Below are 22,662 nucleotides of genomic sequence, written 5' to 3'. Positions count from 1 at the left end.
CCCCGTAACAATATAAAAGGTGTCCCAAAGAATCTTTTGGCAACATATATTGAACAATGCAAGAAAGCACTAAGGGTAAATGAAAGTGCTCCTTTCTACAAAATTACTCTGAGATAATAGAGAACACACGCATAGAAAGAACATCACAGAAAGTCCTTTGAAAACATATTTCAAGTAACAATTGAGGCATAAGGACTAGAAGCTTAGAAAACATTGGAGAAGGTCCTCTTTTTCTAAGTTCAAAGGCTGCATCACAGAAGAAAAAATCGCAGCAAGGTGCAGAAATAAAGTCACATAAGTTGCTCATTTCTTTTAAATTATTTAGAAACTCCTTTGAAAGCATGTCTTTCTTATGAAAAATGAAAAAAAGATACTTTAGGCACTCCCAAATTAAAGGTGTCCCTTCCCAAAAATAAAACGAGTCAAAAAGTTTTTGTGCAAAAAAACTAGTTATTCGACATGTGGAGAAGAATGTGGTCTTTTCTGCAGGTTACAATGGCACCCACTTAAGAGAACAACTTTTCACTTGTTGTTTGAGTTGCGGGCACTGACCTGCGGGCTATCTTAACAAGGGATAGGTGAAGGTTGGTGTCTGTGCTCGTCCACCATTTGAGTGGGTTCTTACAGTGAGGAAGGGAGAGAGATCTCAGATAGCCTTTAGGATCACCTTTGATAGAAGGACTAGACTTCGTAGGGCCATCTGAAGCAAAGCTGGCAAAGGCACCCCACACTGAAGCATCTTGGAAGCTATCTAAACCAGCAATACTTCAATTGATAGTTCCGGGTGTACAACTTTGAGCGTTACCCCTGCTGCTTTGGAGAGAAGAGTGCAGGCCTATTTCTTCTTGGCCCTTGCAGTTTAACAGGCATCCTTTAATGTTTCATCCAGCAACATCACTACAGTATCTTCTGATCTCTTACACCAGGACTTGTCCTAATGCTACGTACCAGGGTTACAGCGATAGACAATCACTCATCCGACTGAGCTGTGTATTGAGGTAGTACGAGGCTGTGTATTACGAGGCTGTGTTAGTACGAGGCTGTGTGAGGTAGTACGACGAGCTGTGTATTGAGGTAGTGTGTTTGAGCTAGTGTACTCCAGCATCAGAATGACTAGAGGCAAGTGGGATACTTGACTATAGATAGCTCAGTCACGGCTTGGGCAAGTGGATCAGGCATCTTCACAGCAGCAGTCATCAGCTTCCATTCAGCCGCAGTGAGAATATGAGCGCCATCACACCCTTAAAGCTCCACAGTGATCGGCCTGTGAACCTTAAAGCAACCTAGGCATTATTTAACGCTCGCTATCCGAACACGTGGGAACATCTTGCACAACTTCAAGGACATCCAGCTGCATTTCGCTTTGTACTTCTATAAGACAAGCTCATAAGCATGCACAAGGTTTCCCTTCAGGGGAGAGCGAAGGTTCGTTGCAGTGCCCCCCCCCCATCAAGTCAATATAGGGCGCTGACTGTGGGACTCCACCTCCGCCCCTCTTCCAATAATGTCGTCCATGTATAGGGATGACATTGCACCCCCCCCCCTCGTGCGCACACGCACGCCTGAGGCATAGCCTCCTTTATTTTCTGTGCCCGCGCAGTCAGTCCGCCGGGCCCGTTCGGCCGCCTCCCGCATCCTCCTCTCTTTTTGTGTCTGCTGTCCGCCAGGGGCGCTCGCATCCCAGAATCGAGTTCCCAGAATCGTTGCTTAATTGTGAAATTGTGTATCCCAGAATCGTTGCTTAATTGTGAAATTAAGCAACGTGGAATAGGTAGGCTTGCTTTAGGAGCTCACGGGAATACACCAAATCAGGGAGTACAAGGTGATATGGGATGGACATCATTTGAGGGCAGGGAAGCTAGCAGCAAGATAAAATTTGAGAAACGATTGAGAGAAATGGGGGAAGAGCGTTGGGCTAGGAAGGTTTTCAGCTACTTGTACATGAAGAATGTCGATACAAAATGGAGGAAGCGAACCAGGAAGTTGACTGGTAAATACTTAGAAAACAGCAGGTGGCCAAACCAAAAAGAACTATCGGTTAAGAAGAAAGTGAAGGAAACGGAGACTGACATGTGGAGAATGGGCATGATTAAGAAGTCCGCACTAGAGATCTATCGAACTTTTAAGCAGGAAATTGCCAAGGAAAGGATCTATGATAATACTCGGGATAGTTCTCTACTGTTTGAGGCCAGGACGGGAGTACTGCGAACCAAGACATATCGGGCCAAATACGAAGGGGTAGACACAGTATGCAGTGCGTGTGGAGAGGAAGAAGAAACTGCCGAACACTTGATAATGTTCTGTAAAGGGCTTCACCCTATAGTTCAGGATGATGGCGCAGAGTTTTTCAAAGCACTGGGGTTTAGGGACCGGGAGGGCAAAATAAACTTTAAGCGGGTAGACTTAACCAGAAGGAGGTTATCTGATTGGTGGCTAAAGTCAAGACGCGAGTGAAAATTAAACTCTTCACTGCAAAGTACGAATCCTCAAATTCACTTTTTAAGGAAAAAAAATAAATATAGTTTTTGGTTCATTAGGTATTACGGCTTGGTGGCGCTAGCCACCGCCCGATCTAAAGGGTACAGCCATATCCATCCATCCATCCATCCATCCGAGTCGGCGCATTCAGCCGCGGCGACGCATCTCCAGGAAACCTTTGTTCGTGTCGCATACGTTTACAACACCAATTATTTACGACCAAAACGGTACGTAGTACTTTCAGCAAGTATAATTGTAACTGTTGCTTCATTGTGTTGCGTGAGCAGATGACACGCGGCATTAACTGAGTGCGTATAAACAAACAACGTCGTTTGTACCCCGCGTTTGCACGGCCGTTGTCAAGCGCGGCTATCATTTTTCGCGCTTCTTTCTGGCAATACTTTTCCGCGCACCTATCTTCGCAGCGTAGTACTTTCAGCAAGTATGATATTTAACTGTTGCTTCATTGTGTTGCGTGAACAGATGACACGCGGCAATAAGTGAGTGCGTGTAAACAAACAACGTCGTTTGCACCTCGTGTTTGCAGGGCCGGTTTCATGCTTTGCTATCATTTTTCGCGCTTCTTTCTCGTGAGGCTTTTCCGCGCACCTATCAGCGAATTTCGCTAAGTAATCAGGAATGTTTGTTTACGGTTTCTCTCGTTTCTGTGTCGTGCAGCGGCCTACGCACACAAGTCTCCGTGGTTCATTCGGCTGTGATGACCCGCGTCAGGTGCGATGGCGTACTGTTGCGTGCCCGGTTGCAAGTCTTCAAGCAAAAAGAAGGAAGTAGGAATTTCATTCCACGAAATTTCAAGCGACGAGGAGTTGCGGCAAAAGTGGATAAAAGTCATTTCACGAGACAATTGGACGCCGAACACCACTTCCTGCTACTCAACCGTGTGCAGTCGTCATTTCGCTGCTTCTGATTTTAAGCAAGGATGTAAAACACGAAGGCTTATGAAAGGTGTGGTGCCTAGCGTATTCGAAGAATATCCGCGCTACTTGCAGCCTTCGACAAAAGCCCCGAGAAGTGACGCGGCGATCAGAAAAAAAAATTGTGATTACTAAAATTGTGATTGCTGCTTGTGAACAGTGTCAACGAGGGTACTAAAGCTCGTCAGACTGTGTGCGTGTGGGGAACGTTTCGATCGACGCCCTCTTGTTCCTTTCCGCAGGTTGCGAATGGATTAATACGCAATAAACAAGTTTCTCTACCGTTTCCTTGAAGGTATGGTGTTCTGTTCAATGTGCTATCTTGCGTACTTATTCTTTCTCTCTTGCATATGTTCTCTCCTAAATATTTCAGTGGCACACGGGAGTGGTATCACACTTTTGTTTTTTAAGCTTGCCGCGCTTACGAACGCGCAACGAAGGACCCACCCGTCAGTGCCGGCGGTAGCACCGGAGTCAGTGAACAGGCTTTGCCGGGTCTGGGAAGGCAGCGCCGCCTGGTGGTGATTGCGGGAACTCAGCCTGATGGTCGGCTCCCTTTGATCCCGGCGGCAAAGCGCAGGCAGAGAAAATAAAGGAGGCTATGCCTGAGGTTTTGGGCTTTTCTTGTAGCTGCCAACTACGTAGCCCTAGCCTTTGTGCACAGTTGAAAAAATCCGGCTACCTCCCGCTTCACACCACTTACACACAACAGCATGCGTGTGCCCAAAACATTTTATGCCTATCCAAGGTCACTGAGCAATTCCTGCAGTGAAATTTCCGCTCTTATCTGTAACAATGTACAGTGCTCAACTTGGCTGTCTATAACGACGGAGCGTCGCGCGCGGATTGGCACGAGGGACATGTACAGTTGAAAACTGGGCACCTCTGAGCATGCGCAGTGTCACCGGTGCTCTCGCCATGTAATTTCCTTCTTTGTTATTGCCACGGCCGCAATAAATGAATTCGCTGTGAGGAGTGCTGCCAACCGTCTTGCGCCTAAAAAAAGAGAGAGAGAGAGTGCAATCACCAGGTCAGCGTGTTTTATACTGCGCTCTTAATTGCGGTTCGCAGTGCCGTATCATACCGACAATGCACCTGACAATGAATATTGCGCATCATTCTGTGAACTTTTCATAGCTCAATGCATTTATTTCCGTGTCTTATGATTGAATTTCATCATCCTGTTATTTACCATCTTTCACCAACGGCCCGTTGAATGTGACTAAATGTGGGTTTCGATTGCGCATACATGAAAACGTTGTGAGCATACCCTTGCCTTTGGATATTTATTACAATTAACTCATATAAGTATATCAATAAAGGTGTCATATGTAATATGAAGCCATGCATGCGGTATTATTTCTTTGTGTGTTTCGTGAGCGAACATTCATTGCTGACAGTTTAAGTTTGAGGAGTAACTTAGCCGCTGCAGAAATCTTGTCGTAGTTCATTAGCCGGAACTCCAAGTGGTTGTACATACAACTAGTAGCGCGTTACAGCTCTACCAGACCACCCCAAGCTCTGAATTCTCTGAGGAAGAGGTGGGAGTCAAGAGGGGACTCATTTCTCATTCGGACCCACTCCGTTTCAACAGCGCACCACAGATCGTCCGTGTTGCATGTTGCAAGCCCAGGCTGTTTGGCGAGGTTTCTTTTCATCAGACCCCACACATTTTCGATTATGTCGAGGTCAGGGCTTCTAGCAGGCCAGTCCACGGTAATTATTTCAAAACTGTCAAGAAGCTCTCGTGCATTTTTGCCGTGTGAATAGGCGCCCCATCCTGTTGGAAGTGACACAGTTTGCCTGGAAAGGAACCGTCAAGAAGGCAGGGCAAAAGGACTGTTTCTAATACGTCCGTGTAGTAGGCTGCCGTCATCCACCCTCTAACACTCTGTAGTGGTTCTAGTCCTTGGTAATGGACAGTGCCCCACACGGTCACTGATAAGCGCCCACTGAAGCGAACATTCAGGGTATATTTTTGGTTATACCTGCATGATAAAGCACAGTTGTTTAAAAAAAAAGTTGTCTTGAGCCCTTATAAACTGTGGCATTGTAACAAGCTCGCATGTGAAGTGGAAAATCAACGTGGCGACAATACTCTTGCTCAGAGGCACACATACCAGACTACGCATGCCTATACTCATATGCAAAAGGAATGTATATTATGTAATTGTACTCTGTTGTCTGTCATAAGCTAGGCTTTCAGTTGACCGGGAACCTTATGTGCTTCTGCAGTATAATTCCTCCATTTTTGCACTTGGGTTTTTCGTAGTACCCGTCAATTCGTACTCTCACTTATTCCATAAGCAGCAGTTACCTTAATTAGCACTAAGGCTCTACGTATGGCCTTTATCATGCACTGTCGTAGAAGGGCATTCTCATGCTTCCTCTCTTTCCCTCTCTCAGCGGTACCTTGACTTTATGAGGGCAGAATGCCTTGATCAATAGGCTGTGCCTTTGACGTTGTGTTAGGTTGGAAGTATGCGACCTTAGTTGCATGTAGCTGGGGAAGGTGCATGTGGCTCGAGCAATTGTCAAGGAAAAGTAACACATTCTTGTTTTGTTGGGGCATATTGCTGCCAAAGTCAAGCAACCATCTGTTGAAAATGTTCTTGGTCGTCCAGGCACTTTTGTTCGAATCCCAGTCCACGGGAATATGCATGTTGCGCATGCACCGTGGTATTTTCGACTTGCCTATAACCAAGAGTTTGGCGTTTTCGCTCCCGTTTATATTGCAGCAAAAGAGAACGCTAACGCGCTTTTTGGACTTCTTGCCGCCATGGCACGCGGCTTCGGCAAAGCAGAAAAAGTCTTTCCTGGCTTTAACTTATAAAAAAAAGCGCTCTCATCGGCGTTGAACACATCCTGCAATGCATAGCCTTCGAGGTGAGCAGGAAGAAGATCGGACTTCCAGTCGGCAAGTACAGTGTCGTCGTCGCTGGCCGACTCTCCAAATAGACGCTTATAGACGATTCCGTGCATCGATTTAAAACGGTTGAGCCAACCTTCATTGCATTGAAACGGTTTTTGATTAAAGACAAATGCAAGTTGCTCCGTACATTTCGTAGCAGCAGTCTGTTTTCACGGATATTTCGCGAACGGGCGTCACGAAGCCACATCAGGAGGCCTCTTCGATGCCAGACTATGAAGCTCCACTGAACCGAAACCTCTTGGGTTGCAAGTCACCTGATACTTTCTTCGACAAAATCGTCCCTTCGGCGTTGACAAAGGTGTTGACTGTCTGCTTCGACAAGTCGTACGCCACGGCGAGGTCCACCTGCTTTTTCCTCTTCTCAGCTTGCTCAGTGATATCAAGCTTGTCTTTTAGAGATATCTGCTTACCCTTCGTCGCTTGCAGTGGCTTACAACGCGCGGCAGTGACTGATGTGCTCGACTCCATAGGCTCCATCACATCGTGATCACGTACACAATGAATAAATGCACCCGCCGTCCGCGCCATGCCGACCGTAATTTCTATTCCGAGAGGGGCCGCTACCAAGCGAGCGCTTTCTATCAACTTTGCTTTTTTTTACTTTGGCAAAAGTATGCAATTAAGGAAGTATCTCTTTAATGTTTTTTTTTTGGAGTCGATAAGCAGGCTGTTTTTTTTTTTGCTTTGATAACACTACCATCATAAAAAATTATCAATTTTTGTACAATGCATTAGCCATTAGCCTTAGAGCCTCGCTAGCCAGATCGATGCAAGCCAAGCACGGCCGTCTCAACATGGCTGCCACCCCACCACCTGTGTTGACACCGCAGGCACATTGATCCCTTCCTGGAAATAGGCCAAGCGATGTGACAAGTCCGCTGTAAAAGAGTGCTGGCTACTTTTCTGGCCTCTTATTTTGGTCAATTATACCCGAATGTTTGTTGTACCCGGATCCGTTGTAAACAAATCTTGATCAATGGTAGAGATAGGAAGACCAACATAAAGCAACCAGTTGGTATGTAGTATCCGAATGTCTGTAGTGAGCAGATCCATTGTAACAAGGCTATATATATAGTAGTAGTAGTCCCCGTTGGCATCTCCAGGATGGCGCGGCACTTGATGCATTGTGCTTCTCGCCCTGATGGCACTTTCACAAAAATCTTCCATATCAGGTTAGCATCGTAGAGCGGTGACTACGTCAGCATTGGACATGGCACTCCCTAATAATGCTTGTAGTTAAAGTGACGGACAAAGAAAGAGGCGCTGGCTTAACATACGATTAAGCTATCAGAATATTACCGTTTCATGATTTTGATGAAAACAGTCATTGGGCTGACACGGCTATGTGTGATATTGATTCTCACTCCTTTCTTCACTAGAAAAACGCGCTTCGCAAGGTCACAAACACTGGTTTCCGTCATCTCGCTGGCGTAGACTTATCATCATCATTACTTGGTATGGCTCGTGCCGTCCTCAATGGGGCTCGTCGCATCGTTTGTGTTGTGTGCTTTATTTCGTCTTTTAAACAGTTAGTGCCGAACTAATTAAATATAACTTGATTACTTTTTTGTGGATGACCTCTTTCTCAGCTCCAAGGAGCTACCTGTCGACTAGATTGTCACCCAGTGTGTGAACACATTTACCAGTGACGAAGTTCAGGGCATCATTTAGCAGGTGTAATTTTCTTTGACGATTACTTCTGGGGTACTATCGCGAGGTGTTCCGACCATCTAGAACAAGTCACAAGAGTCCCACAACATGCCAACAGTGCTGGATTATCATTAAAAAAACTGACGCATTTGGTGACCATTTCGCGATGGTATCGCAAGTGATCGTTCACAAGGCATCAGCCATGTTGGCACTACTTTTTGTACTACTCGAGTAAAAGTAAACGCACCACATATTATGATACGAATTTTTCCGGTTTAAGCATCGAAACGAAATTCTGTACCACTAAGCAGTTCATCTTTTTCCTCCATCTTTCAGATTTGGTGTTACAGGTCGGCTGTCACATTCTTTATTTAGGTCCTTTCAAAATTATATGAGCGAGTTTCTACTGTACAAGCACACATATTTGACATTTTTTAACCACGATTACTTTGAAATAACAGCAATAATAAATTCATGTCAAAGAACTTGAATAAACTACTATTTGACTATTTGCACAAGCCTAGGGTTTTGTATTAAAAGAATAAATCAGTGGTTATGTATTGGCTGCTGAGTTTTCGCTCCACCTTTTTCGTGCCAAAGCCAAGGCAGGTGAGACTAACAGGGAAAGCTAGGCGAAAAGCAAGGAATGAAGAAGCACCAAATGTAGCAAAATGCAGCTTCAGAGCGAGAAAAACAAGTGAGCAATAGCCAGGCAGCTTGATATTGCTGGCTGTATTGAACGAAATGAGAGCCGAGAAATTGAACTTCGCAGATGACGTATTACATTGCCTCAAATGCAGCAGGAAAATATTCGCAGAAGTTTCCAATCTGCCAAATAAAGCTAGAAGAAGGGAGGGCACTGCAATCAGGAGTGGATCCTTAAATGTTTGCTTATGAAACTAAAGGCCTCCCAGGTTTATCAGCATATCGAAAAAACGATATCCTCTTAATGCCTCGATATCCTCTTATTACTATGACCATGACTATATACTATGACCATGAAATACTTCAAAGATATGGCAGATACACAGTCAGAGTACTTCACTAAGATGGCAGAAGCAAGAGCCATGTGAACAAGAAATGCTGGCTCCTGCCAATGCCTGACATCCTTGATATGGCTCTCAATTGTTGGCACCGATTCACGCACAATCCGACATTACGCCTACTCCAGTTGCCTTTCGTGTGCCGATGAAACACATTCATAACGCGCCATCTATCCTTCAAACTCGCAGTCAAAATGTCAAGCGAAGCATCCGCAACTGTATGATATTCATTTCGGAATGCTTTTCATGACCAGTGGAGGTCGAGTGATGTGGGCCCATGGATTTTTGTTTCTTTTCTGTGTACTGTGACACATGCAGCAACACACGTGTAAGAAGCAAGAGAAACCTGCTACAGTTAGTACAGTACTACGCAACCATTTCACGACATGTCGACATAGTATTCAGAATATCTTCACCTGTTTTGATCACGTTAACGTCGAGGACGAAGTTATTCTTTCTAAGGACGACTGTGTACAGCACTTGGAACTGGCAACGAACAGTGGACAAATGAGAGGAAAAAACGGGCTGTTTCTTCAACTATTTGAAGCATATGAATATAGCCGAGCCCACATATAACGGCCCCACTTAAAACGAACTTTCGCTTAAAACGAACAATATCTGCGTGACCGTGAAAATATACATTGGTTCAATGGAACAAAATCGCATTTACAACGAACGTCTCCGAGCGCCACTGATCGGTTACAGCGAACGGAGTCAGCGGTCTGTCGACTTCCCGAGAAACCAATTTCGACCACTGATCAGGCATCGGCGAGCTCCCATACATTCTTACTGTTGAATGCCGACCCTGCCTCAACGCCCCTTTAGCTGCCACTCTTCCCGACCGCTTTTTGTTACGCACCCTTCCGTCCTTTGTCCCCCTGCTACTCTGAGCACCCCGCATCGCCAGACGAGGCCCGTGTTTTCACACTGCCACCAATCTTTCGAAGACCAGTCGGCCATCTATCCTGTTTTTGATCGCTGGCACTGTCGTTGGCGTCGCCGGCCTGGAGTGACCAGACCATTTGCCAACATTGTCGGCCACCGAGTGTATCCGATAGTCTGTGTCTAGTGCAAGCGCGTACGCTATTCCACCGACTCTGATAATTTGCGATTCGTTTCGTGTTTAGGACTTGTTCTCGCCCACTTTGCACTCGACTCAGCATGCCTACCACGCTCGTGCGAAAGCGCGAAAACGGCTGTTAATTTGCGTGGAACGAATCGCGAAATATCAAAGTTCGTCAGGCCACGTAAACCCGCCGGCGCAACGAAACGATTTGTTTTTACCACGGCCGCCGATTCTTCCAACATCGCCGCGCGCACTGCTTCAGGCGGCCATGCACTCTTTCCAAGTTTTTCTATGTGCGAGTTTCGCGGACCTTTCAAGCAAGCTACCCAACCTGCCTCCTTCCCGTGTGTCTTGGTTTTCAAGGTCGCCGCATCCTCCCTTCTCTTTATCGCAACTCCTTTCCCTTCTCTCGCAAAATTGCTCTCCTCTCTTGATAACAACCCCTTGCTGGCTCGAATTAGTTTCGTTTTCTGACTGGATACGGGCCCAGAGCTGTTCCACGCGTGTCGCGTGTGCGCGACTTGCTCGCTCTTGGTGTGGGTGTGTGTTCATGATGACCGACGGGAGGACTAGCACGCTTTTTCCTGCCGCTCAACAAAACGTCGAAAGTGTTACCGCTTGGCTTGAGCGTAATCCACGCGTTAGGTGCCGTGTTGCGGAGTGCTTGCTGATAGCTGTTGACCTCCTGGCAGCTAACTTGCCGCTTCAGCTGTGGAGATGGTGAATATTTTGTTGGCGGCACTGACGGCCACATGCGCGCGAAACTGTTTTCGCGAGGCCCACTTCGTTGACGTCGGGGCCCAATGCCGAGCCTGAAGCTTCCGAACTGTGGCGGCGATTTGTGGCAGTGCGTCATCGACTCCGACGTGGGAGAGCGGGTGGGACATCTGTTGCGATGGTTTAATTATGGCAGATGATGATGCCGACACTGCGGAGCCGTGCACGAATTGGGGCATTCTGAATGAAGTACGTGGCAAGAGCAATTTGGAGGAATCGGATTGCGAGAACAGCGGAACTTTGGAGCCAGTGCCTCATGCAGCTTATGCCATGGGCCTCGGCGAACGAGCACCCTGTCGTTTTAAATGTACTCGAGACCGCCCTTATCGCTTCTGTCCTTGAAAACACATGCATGTTTGGGGCAAAAAAGTTTGTGTTTTTGGGGCAAAAAGTTTGTGTTTTCACTCGCAACTTTTCTAAAAGCTGTGTTTCATTCACTACAAACTTCGGAATACAGCGAACGGATGCCGCGTCACGCCCAGGTTCGTTATAAGCGGGCTCGACTGCAGTCTTGGTTTGAAATTGTCCATTTTTATGCAAGAACTGTGAGAAAAAATTACAAAAAACTAGGCATGAAAAAAAATTGCTGCTTATAATAAAGTTTCGAGGAGCTGGCACACATTTTACGTGGGGTTCCTTTCTACGTAATGGCGCACTTCGTGTTTCCTTTTTTAAAATCACGTGGTTTGATTAAAAAGTTTTTTTTCTTCTCTAAAGAAACAGTGGCACATTGAAGGTTTGTCACCTCCGAACTGTTCTTGATGGCTGTGTTTTTGGCATTGCATTCCCTGCACCTTTGCTATGAGCGCCTCGGTGGTTGATGGTACATAGCTTGCTTGTTTCCTTGCTGCACCCAAAGACCAGTTTTACACACACTCTACTGAATCCTCTCGGGCATCCAAACAATGCTAAAAAATGCGAAATGAGGTAATGCTGATAATTTCAAGATTGTGAAGTGGCAGTACCCAGTTAGATCAAATTCGGCAGATCCCACGTACCTTAGGAATCAACATTATACGAATCATGCAGAGGTTAGGTGATTGTGCTGTAATTAGCAATACATTATGCAATGACGCTAAATATGTGCACAAATGTAGCTTACACAGCCACATGCTCAACGGTCAGATATGTTTTATATAACCAGCTGTTTAGACTTGTTTAATGATGCTAACAGCAACACTGATATCTAGCGCCTGTGCTCGCAAACAGGCTTGCTGTTCAGTGGAATTGAAAAGGCACCAGAACTCTAACTGAATGTAGCTAAAGAAGCCATGTTATTTATTATTATTGCCAAAATTTGTAGCCAAATAGAACAGATGCTGTATTATGCACTGAGTCTTTACCATTCATGAATAAGTAGAACCGTTTTGAATAAGTAAGACGGCCAATTTAACAGTGGTCTATAAATAGCCATGGCCTCAATAGTAAATTTTTGTCAAAAACAGGTCCAAAAGTAGCGAGTTCACCGCAATGTACTACCAATGACCACCACGCTCACGACGATGGTAGCCCTCAACACTGCTATGTCAGTCAACTTCAGTGGAGGGCACTTGATTACACTTGACGTCGACCCAATGAGATGGCTGTATTATATGAGTACATATATCTTATTTAAAAAATTGAATAACCAGCACTGCAAGCGCAACTGATGTTTCAGGAACATTAGGGTTTATTAGAAAGGCAGTGCAAAGATTTGGTGTGGCCCCGTGGTACACTGCTTGATTGCCACACGGAATTTCATTTGTGCTGGGACCCTGACATATAGTACTCTTCACATTTGTCGGGTGAATGCTGCCGATGTAAGTTTTTTCGTAATGCTCTTGCGTTAAAACTACGGATATATGGTCTCGCCCTTCCTGAGTAGACGTAGACTGTCTATCTCTCGTCATGCTTACCCGCATACCTGTGGCCCATCCGCGCCTGTCGTATATGAATATGTGCCTCATGTGCCTGGTAGAAAGGGTATGTCGTCATACGTCACGATATTGTCAGATTATTCACATTATGACGAGCGAGTGATGTTCATCAAATCATCTTACCCTTCTGTACAATAAAAGCTCATTTATCTGGATCTCGTTGACTCGGAAATTTGGTTAACTCGGACACGCGGCGCGGTCCCGGCAAAACTGCGTATATTTCAATGGTGCCAAATGCTCCTTAATTTTGGAGAGATTTAGATGCCCACCGGTTGACTCGGACGATTCCAGAGAGGGCTATTGGCGCTCCATGCTTTCAGTAAGCGATCCATGTTTTCAGTAACCCATTCCGGATACTGAAAGCATGTAGTCCCGGCTGCATGCTTCGGCGAGCCGAGGTTTTGGAGAAACCGAAACCGAACAAACAGCAGCAGAATATGATTATGGTGATAGTGAGAGGGGAAGTGGCCAGGTGGCACTAGTCACCACCCGGCGGAAGCACTTGGGCCGCCGGTGCATCCAGTGTCTGCAAAATGCACCGCACGTGGCGTTGCACGGGACAATTTGCGCAGCCGCCGCTACTCCAGCTGCCCGCGACGCTTAAGCTGCTGATTTCTTTGCGTAGTGACTTCGCTCATAGCGTGTGCAGCTCGAGCACATAAAAAAAGTTGACTGTTGGGTGAGTTGGCGCTTTGACATAGAAACCATCCTTACGTTCTCGGGCTGTGTTTGTGCGCGGTGATGATGGTGTGGTCGTCGCTGATTTGCTGACTGATGATGACAATCAAGATAAGCTGACGCAACATCGCACCGTGCAGGAGGCTGCTGAAGCCCTCGCTGTCTTGGCGGAGTTCTGCATCAGTTCTCGCGACAGCTAGTGTGCACACCACCACAACATAGGGTTGAGGAAGATTGTTCTAGCACTAATTCTAATGACGAGGCAGAAAAAGTTGACGCAGTTTTTCATGAAAAAAAAAGGGGTTTGTCTGTGCCGAGTACATTTTCCTTTTGTTTGATGGTTTATTCAATAATCCGGAATTCGGTTAACTCGGTCATTTTCACTGGTCCCGTGAGATACGGGTTAATGAGCTTTTATTGAACTAATTTTGGTTTACCCCAAGTTAAGAGGGTGATCACGAGAGCACCTCGACGTAGAACATGGATTATACAACTTTCAGGGGACCACGCAAGACCGTCGTATAATCCGGGCGTTGTATAACCGGAAAACTAAGATTATAGGCAGAGACAGTAAGCCTTGTCATAAGAAACGGGTACAGACCGCCTGGTTAACCCCACGGAAACACCTTATGCCTCTGCAAGAAAGATAGATAAAATTATTTTTCACAGTAGCAACTAATGACAGAATTACATAGTTGAAGGAGGTGAGAGTGAATTCCCAACTTAATAAAAAAATCGAATCTAATCTGCATCTTTCTACCGATAAAAAAAGTCCGAAAATTGCGTGCGCGTAAAAACGAAACCCACAACGCATCGGCAACAACCTCCCATCAGAAATCAGAAGAGTCAGACACAATGTCGTTCTTTGAGACGGAATCTGAAAGTGGTCGTAAGATGTGGGCTCAGCGTAAAGCTGTGCATAACCAAAGTTTGTACTACATTATTTCTGTTAGAAATTTTTCCAAGACCAAACCGATTGGCCCTAAAATGGGGGATGTCGCGAAACCGGGCGACGTGTAATTAAAGTTCTACCGTACATAGATAGACACTAAAGGTGCCTGCAGTGCGTAAAGAAATGCTTCATACTTATTATTACTGGCAATGACGCTCCAATGATCCACTTCACACGAGAATGTAGTTTTTTCTCAAATTGTGCTCATACAGTGTGGTACCCCCCATATAACACCTTTCATACATGGCGTTCAGTGCTTCTGACCACCATAAAAAAAGGCCCATACATAATCAAGCTGGTCTATAGCGTATTTCAGCGTTGTTATGACCCTCGTACTTAGGCGCCACACTGTCGCTGAGAAACGTAGCCAGGCAGCACTTCCACGCACTGAACCCCAGTTTCTCGGATCCAGCGGCGGGGAGCGACAGAAGGATTAGAAGACAGTCTATGAGCCAATGTCCCGACAAGCAATTCCTCTGGGCCGGCTTGTTTAGAGAGACGGCGAAGCAAACCGACCACACAGGTCCTGTCTCCACGATTCAAGTATCTACTCCTTGGCTGCCGTTCCTGGGAAAGGCGGAAGAAGCAACCCAACCGCCAAATTGTTCCAGGAAAGAACCCCATTTTCCCTATCCTTAGAGCATTGCATCAAGAGGTGCAATAACGATTCGGCGGACCATGTGCCAATGAATTATGCCCTGTGGGCGGTGTCTTGTGTGTGTGATTGGCGTTCCAATCAAGGAGTAGGAGCCCCACAGGGTTTAAAACGACGCTGCAGAGTGCAGGTCGTCGCTCTGAACTATGTAACGGTTCAACCCCCACGCTCGTGGTTTGTGAAACTTGTAACCTCTATTGTTGTAAATAAGTGTAAATAGTGCCATAAACCTGTTTGTTTTTCGTATCCACTTCTTGTCAGCGTTCGTTTCCTCCACCCGAAGTTACACCGCGCTACCACAAGAGACCGGGTAGACCCCGGTCTGCAACAATGGGTGATCAGCGGTGGGGTTCAGAGTGACTACTGGTAAACAGCCCCGAGAGCCGCAACAACTGGTTGGCAGCGGTGGAATACGAAGCTACAAGGGACAACAGTCGGCCTAAGGGAAGCAGCTGTCTCCAGACATGGATGACGTATGGGTGAGTGCTTGGCTTTTCCTTAGAGTGAACCAGGTTCTTAAAGGGGGTAAATTTTAGAACTGGTAGTTAACTTTGCCGAAAGACTCAGTTTTGCCATTTCGGGAAGTTATTTTGCACTCAGTACGATCATGGACTTTCGAGAGCTGCCAAAGCCGGACTTGTTGCTGTTGTGTTAGGAATTGGGGATCGATACAAAGTGTTTGGCATGAAAACCCCCAATCATTCAAGTGACTAATGATTTGTGGGCTGATGATGAGGAGCTCAGTGAAGCTTGGGTCGTCATCAATCAAAAAAAGAGACAGTACAAAGAAGAGGAAGAGAGACGTGAGTGCGAAAGAGAAGAGCGTCGCTTAGAATGCGAGCGTGAAACAAAAAGGCGGGAATCTGAGAGAGAGGAACGTCGCATAGAACGTGAACGTGAAGCAGAAAGAGAGGCTCACGAGATCGAGATCCGCAAACGAGAACTTGAGTTGAGGGAAAAGTTGGGCAGTAGTCCCCAGCAAGTGGTACTTCACCCACACAGGGAGGCAGAGAGAGTTCAAGTTGTGGCGGTACATCCTGCCATACGTGGTATCAGGGGATATTGGTCTGTACCTGGTACATTTTGAACGAATGTGCGAGAAAATGTCATTAGAGCAAGACACCTGGTCACAAAGGCTACTCACGGTTCTGCCCAGTGAGGCAGCGGAGGTTGTTGCGCGACTCAGCAAGGAGGACGCAGACAACTATGAGAAGGTCAAGGCTTGCCTTCTAAGAAAGTATAGACTTTGCGCAGAGGCTTTTAGACAAAGATTTCGGGGTGCTAAAAATCTAAGAGCGAGAGCTATCCTGACTTTCTGTACAAAATGACAGCCAACTTGACAGAATGGCTAAAGAGCTGCAAGTCATACAGTGACAGGAACGCTGTTGTGGAGAGGATTATATTAGAACCGTTTTCGAACTGTCTCCCAGAGCAGGAAAAGAACTGGTTACTGAACCAGGGTGACAAAAGTTCTGCGACGAAAGCGGCTGAACTTGTCGAAGAGTACGCATCCAAATTTTGATGACTGACGGTGGAGGTGTGTTTATTATGCGAGTGTGCTCAATACGCAAGTAAATGCGGTATGTGAAACACGGTGTTAGGTCTATGCGCTCTTCAGCATTGCATAAAACAGCATTGCTTCTCACATGCATTCAGGTCACATACGTTTCTACGTATGTGACCTGAACCCTCTGGCAGAAACGAATCTTCTGGCAGAATGCATATAGCACACTGGTACATTGCTGCACTTACCAGTTCCACAGAGCCTCCATCAGACAACAATATGGGTAACCGCGGCACGGCAAAGTTTGATTAAATGCGTCACAGTGCATTTCACATTGAAATTGCATGTGAAACATACAGAGATTTTTTTGAGGCAACAAATGGCGCTCACTTGAAGTTCCACATCTTTCTGGTCTCCTCAGTGTTCTCAAGCGCCAGCGTCACGGCAGAGCCACCACCTGAAACCTGTGAGCAACAGTAAAATAGTTTAGTTCACAGCGGTAAATAAATGAGGATGAAGATCTCTAAGGTAACAATATGAGCACTGACTCACAACTACAGTTTTTCAGAAAAAATGACATGGACATATAGAAAGACCCATCACGCCATAACTTAGCAACTGCGTGTGCGCAACAGTCATCACAGTGATGTAAACATGCTAGATGCCTTGGTGGATACACATGCGTCCAGAAACAAACAAGACTAACACACGTAGTGGTAGAAAGAATATTGCTCGTACAAGTGACTAGAAGAATAAGTTTCATAGACGTGAATGATCTGGGAATTGAGCCCATGATCCTTGACTCCACAGCATTAAGTGCTCAGCGCTGTACCCACTACACACTTACGAAAGATTGCATAAAAGCGCCTCATAATTGTTGGGGTTTAATGTCCCAAAACCGCGGTACGATTATGAGACGCCGTATAGGAGGACAATGAAAATTTAGGCCACCTGGGGTTCTTTATTACGCATCTAAGTATAAGTACACGGGCCTCAAGCATTTCCACCTCCATCGAATAAGCAGCCACTGAACTCAGGATTCGATTAAATGATTTGCGGGTCAGGAGCTGAATGCCTTAGCCACTAGATCATCGTGGCGGAAATGCACCTCCTAATGAGATACGTGCCAGTGGGAAGCGGAAGACTTTCTGGCATTCACAGCTCAAGGTACGAACTCAGCCTCTCACGTTCCTGAAGTGTTGTGCAGTATATGCAAGAGCACGGGCATAGATGACACTATCACTGGGGAGTACATATGGCGTTACTTTTCACGAATGATGGCACTTCGAATGAATGCATACAGAGTACCAGCTTTTATGATGTGCAAAATGCCATCTTTGTGCATGATTCACCAACATGCACTGAGGCGTATGTTGAAGGGGTCCCGACAAAAATTTTGCCCTTGCATTTTCTAGCCGGAATGTGTTGCTGGACACCTGTTGGTCATAACACTGCACATCGTTTGCAGCAACATGTGAAAGATAAATAATTGCTACCTTCTCATTACCACCCAGCCTTAGATTGGATTTTGAGAAAACTGCAAAAATTTCAAGTTTTTTAGTGCAACACATACCACCACCAAGCACGTGAAACTTTTAACTACATTTGCACACAAAACTGCGACGTGCTTTGGCACGGTCAGAATAGTTCTTTAGAACATTGTCGCCAAAAACAAAACATTCAGTGATAGACTTACGAGCAGCTGCCAAGTAAAATAGACTTCTTGTGCAAATGGGGCAAAAATAAGTGGCTGCTAAGACGTCCTCATAACTTGTTGCAGCGTGGTCAAATGACGAAAGTAGGGTGGTGAGAAAGGGTCACCATTGAGAGTGTCAATAGCGCGAGGGAGTCATCAAACTTTGAGTCAGTGCCCCTTTAACTACTTCAGATAAATGAAGGGCTAAATTATGAATGTGGGTGTCATTTATTAGGATAGAGATGTTCCATTTGTTGTCAACGTGGAAGCATCCACGTGAGATGGAGCTATAGTAGGCAAGCCCCAACAGACATTGTGCAAGTTCTCATACACTGATAAACAATCAACAGAAGACTTTACTCCCCAGGTTCGCAATATTCGCAAGACGCTATAGGAGGCATCCGCCTATCATAGGGATAACAGCTTATCTGTAGAACTCCGCTTTGATCATGTATTCATCGATAAGGTGCGATATGACCGGGACAGTTCATCTAGTACTCTTGTCAGATCTTCCTCTGGTGGAACTAAAATTGTTGAATCAACCTCTGTGCCAACATCACCTTGACCAATTGGGCACTAACAATAAATAAACTTTCCATAATAAATATAAATGTCAGAAGTGTTGTCAGTAATCATACCAAGTTTATTTCTCCGGTCTCCTGTTATACCCCACACATTATCGGCGTTACTGAGACTTGACTACACAATGGAGTCCATGATTCTGAAATAGCTCTCCCTGGCTACAAGGTGGTTCAGAAAGACAGAGAGGTGGGGAGAGGAGGTGGTGTTGCCTTATTCCTACAGTCTCACCTGAACTTTTCTGTACTTTCTACACCGCCAAATATTGAGTCTTTGTGGTGCAAGGTTGACATACAAAACATGCCCTTGATTATAGGGATCGTTTACCGCTTACTGGTTCTGATATAGAAAATTTACACAACATCAACCAATTTACCGAAAGCTACGTTACTTCAATATGTAACATTATTTGCTAGGTGATTTTAATGTTCCTGTGATAAGCTGGTCTTCTATGACAGTTATTGGACACGAAGTATCCATTGTAAGAGAGCTACTTAACATTTCGTTGTCATGTGGCCTTCACCAAGTCGTTAAGCAATCAACTCGTAATGGTGCTGTCCTTGATCTTGTTTTCCTCACTACATCCTTAGCTATGTCTGGTTTTAAATATGATACTATTGATGGCATATCTGATCATAACGCTGTATTGTTCTCGGTTCCTGGTATCGTCCCAAAATGCCATTACACTTACTGCATGTTACGCGATTTTAACTGCGTTGATGATCAAGCAATTACCGAGGTCCTTTGCAACTCTTTTCAAGAATTGGAGCTGAAAAGCACTGCCAGTGATGTCAACACATCATCTATTTTTTTCGCTTGTCAGTGAGTGTATCAATCATTTTATTTCTCTGACAACAAAAAAAACTAACACTGACCTACCCTGGTTGACGGATGTCTTACATTTGTCACGTCGTGTGGCCAGACTATGTCGATCAAAGCGTTCTGGTGACTCGACAAAGCTTCAACAGTTCGTTAGCGCTAAAAAGAACTATCTGCTTAAATGAAGGCTGCTAAACAACATTAATTCAAGGTTACCTTGCCGATGCTAATGAAAGCGAATCCCTGTAAATCCTGAAAGGCTATCCTACCATTAGGTTCTTCATTGCACAAAATGACGATTAACAATGATGCAGTATCTGATCCAGAGATAATCCCTTCAGCGTTCAACACCTACTTCTACTCAGTCTTTACGAATGACAACTCGGACATTTCTTGTTTTCAATCTCAATTTCAACCTGGAATTGACGATGTGTCAGTGTCCCCTGAGGGCGTACTCAATCTCATTTTAAATTTAGGCACCAAAAAATCATGCGGTCTCGATAGCATCCCGACAGCTTTCCCAGTTAGATACGCTCTTTGGTGTAGCAAATATCTTACACTTACTTTTAAGAAATCTCTTTCGTCCATGACAAATCTATCTTTGTGAAAATGTGCTTCCATCCTTCCCTTATTTAAATCAGATATAGCTCAATTATTAGGCAATTATCAATTCATCTCTTTAATAGCACATTCTTGTAAAATGCTAGAACATATTATTTTCAAACATACCATTGAATTTCTTGAAACAAACAATATTTTGAACACTTTCCAGCATGGTTTCACACGTGGTTTTAGCACCATTACTCAATTGACAGAACTCTCTCATCACATCGGCAGCTCTCTAGACATAGGTGATCAGGTTGATACCATATTCGTTGATTTTTTCAAGGCCTTTTCCGCTGTACCTTTTCCTAAACTATTGCACAAATTGTTTGTCATACTGAAGAATGCATCATTGGTTGGCTAGATATCCGACTTTCTTTTGCAGCGTTCACAATATGTGTGCTTCAATTCTACTAACTCGCCTTCAATGCCGGTTTTATCAGGAGTTCCACAGGGTTCTGTGTTAGGACCCCTCTTATTCCTACTTCACATCAATGACCTCCCTTTGCGAACTACTGTGAATATACACCTTTTCGCAGATAACTGCGTCCTCTGTCATGCTGTTAAATCGCCACTGGATCTTACCATTGTCTACAATTAATTTACCGATTTTCGTAGCTGGTTCAAATCTTGGCAATTGAATATTGGATTCTTCAGGACAGTTATTGTATCATTTACCAGACCTTCATGCCCGTTCACTTTTGACTATGATTTTAGCATTGTTAGTCTGTGTAGGGTGTCAGAATATAAGTATCTTGGTATTCTTACGACACATAATATATCATGGTCGAAACATAATGATATCGCATGCAGCAAAGCCCTTAAGAGTTCAGGTTATTTACATCGTACGCTCCGTCTTGCTCCTCAGGAAACTAAACTGCTTACCTACAAAACTCTTATTCGCCCCATTCTTGAATATGGTAGTGTGGTTTGGATCGCCATAAGAAATGTGACGTCAAATTTGAATCTGTTTAAAAAAGAACTGTGCACTTTATATGCAAGAGATACGACAGGCACTCTTGTTCAGCGAATTTCCTTTCGCGAATTTCCTTTCACAGCTAGGTCTCACTACACTTGCGAAGCGTCGCCATGTTGAATGCGTAAAATTTTTGCACAACTTAATCAACTCTTCTTGCTTAGGCACTCTATAATCAGAACTTAAAAATTCCAGAACTTTGTCTACAAAGAGTGACGATGCCCTTATCATTGCAACTTTTTTCACCAACACTGACATGTTCAAGTACAGCTTCTTTCCTTCCACTATGAAGCCTGGAATATGCTCCCCGGAAGTGTTCGTTTGCTATCAGTTCAAGAATTTTCGGAAGCCTTCTCGTGAGTGTTGATTTGTTCCTGTTGTTCTTGTTTTTTTTCACTCCTGCAATAGCCTCATTGAGGCTGCAGTATGTAAAAATAAATAAATAAATGAAATAAACTACTACTGTAAAGACGCAGTCACGACGTGTTTACCGGTTGCTATGACATAGAGATCAACCTGGTCACTTTTCTGACCAGACACACTGGTCACAAGTAAGCGACACTTCACACAATAATAGACAAGTGCAAAAGAGTTAATTTTCCAGCATTATGTTCCTGCGGCCCTAGACTAGCAGAATTAAATCAGTTTCACGGTTGAGCTACTGCGAATTCTTGACAAGTCAAAAGGAATGTGACGTTACCGCATGTGGTTCCTTGTGAATTTTCATCTAGAAATTTTCGCAAAGCCGTGCTGAGGCCCCAGGCTCCATGGTCCAAAATTAGCAGCCTATAGGGAAAACACAATGCACTTGCATTTAGGCAATGTAAATTCTTGCCCTATGTGCAGTGCAACACACATGCAACAGGGCACACAATCAGAACTACTATTAAAGTTATATTCATAAAAACAAGACAGAAGCATTGGAATAATCAGGCAGGGCAAGTAGAAGAAGAAATGATGTTTTTGACACTTTTTAAGCATGATAAAGTCCCCTTTATGTGATCACAGTTAAAGTAAGTCTTCGTAAAGGTTTATAAAATGTATTGGTATCTTGTTTTTTTAAATACTTTGGGAAAAGTCTTTTTAATGTATGCACATCCAGTACAATTTTAAAATCTACATAATACAGTTTATTAAAGTTATCCTGGTTGCAGTACCAGAAGATATCAGGAGCGCGAACTTCTCTCCTTAGACTATCTGAATCTTGACCACAACCATAATAACTGATACCCATATGGAGGAATGTTGCCGAGAAGCATAAGCACAGAGAAGTGTGAAGCATTTATATGTACAAATCTGTGACTTTCTACCCCTATTGTCCGACGAACATACATATACTAGGGTACTGTCCGAGAATGCACACATACCACTCTGTGCACCGACTTGCCATATGTCACATTGTA

This window comes from Rhipicephalus microplus, chromosome 6 (genome assembly GCF_043290135.1).
Source record: "Rhipicephalus microplus isolate Deutch F79 chromosome 6, USDA_Rmic, whole genome shotgun sequence".
NCBI lineage: Eukaryota > Metazoa > Arthropoda > Arachnida > Ixodida > Ixodidae > Rhipicephalus > Rhipicephalus microplus.
Note: the sequence above shows the minus strand (reverse complement) of the source record.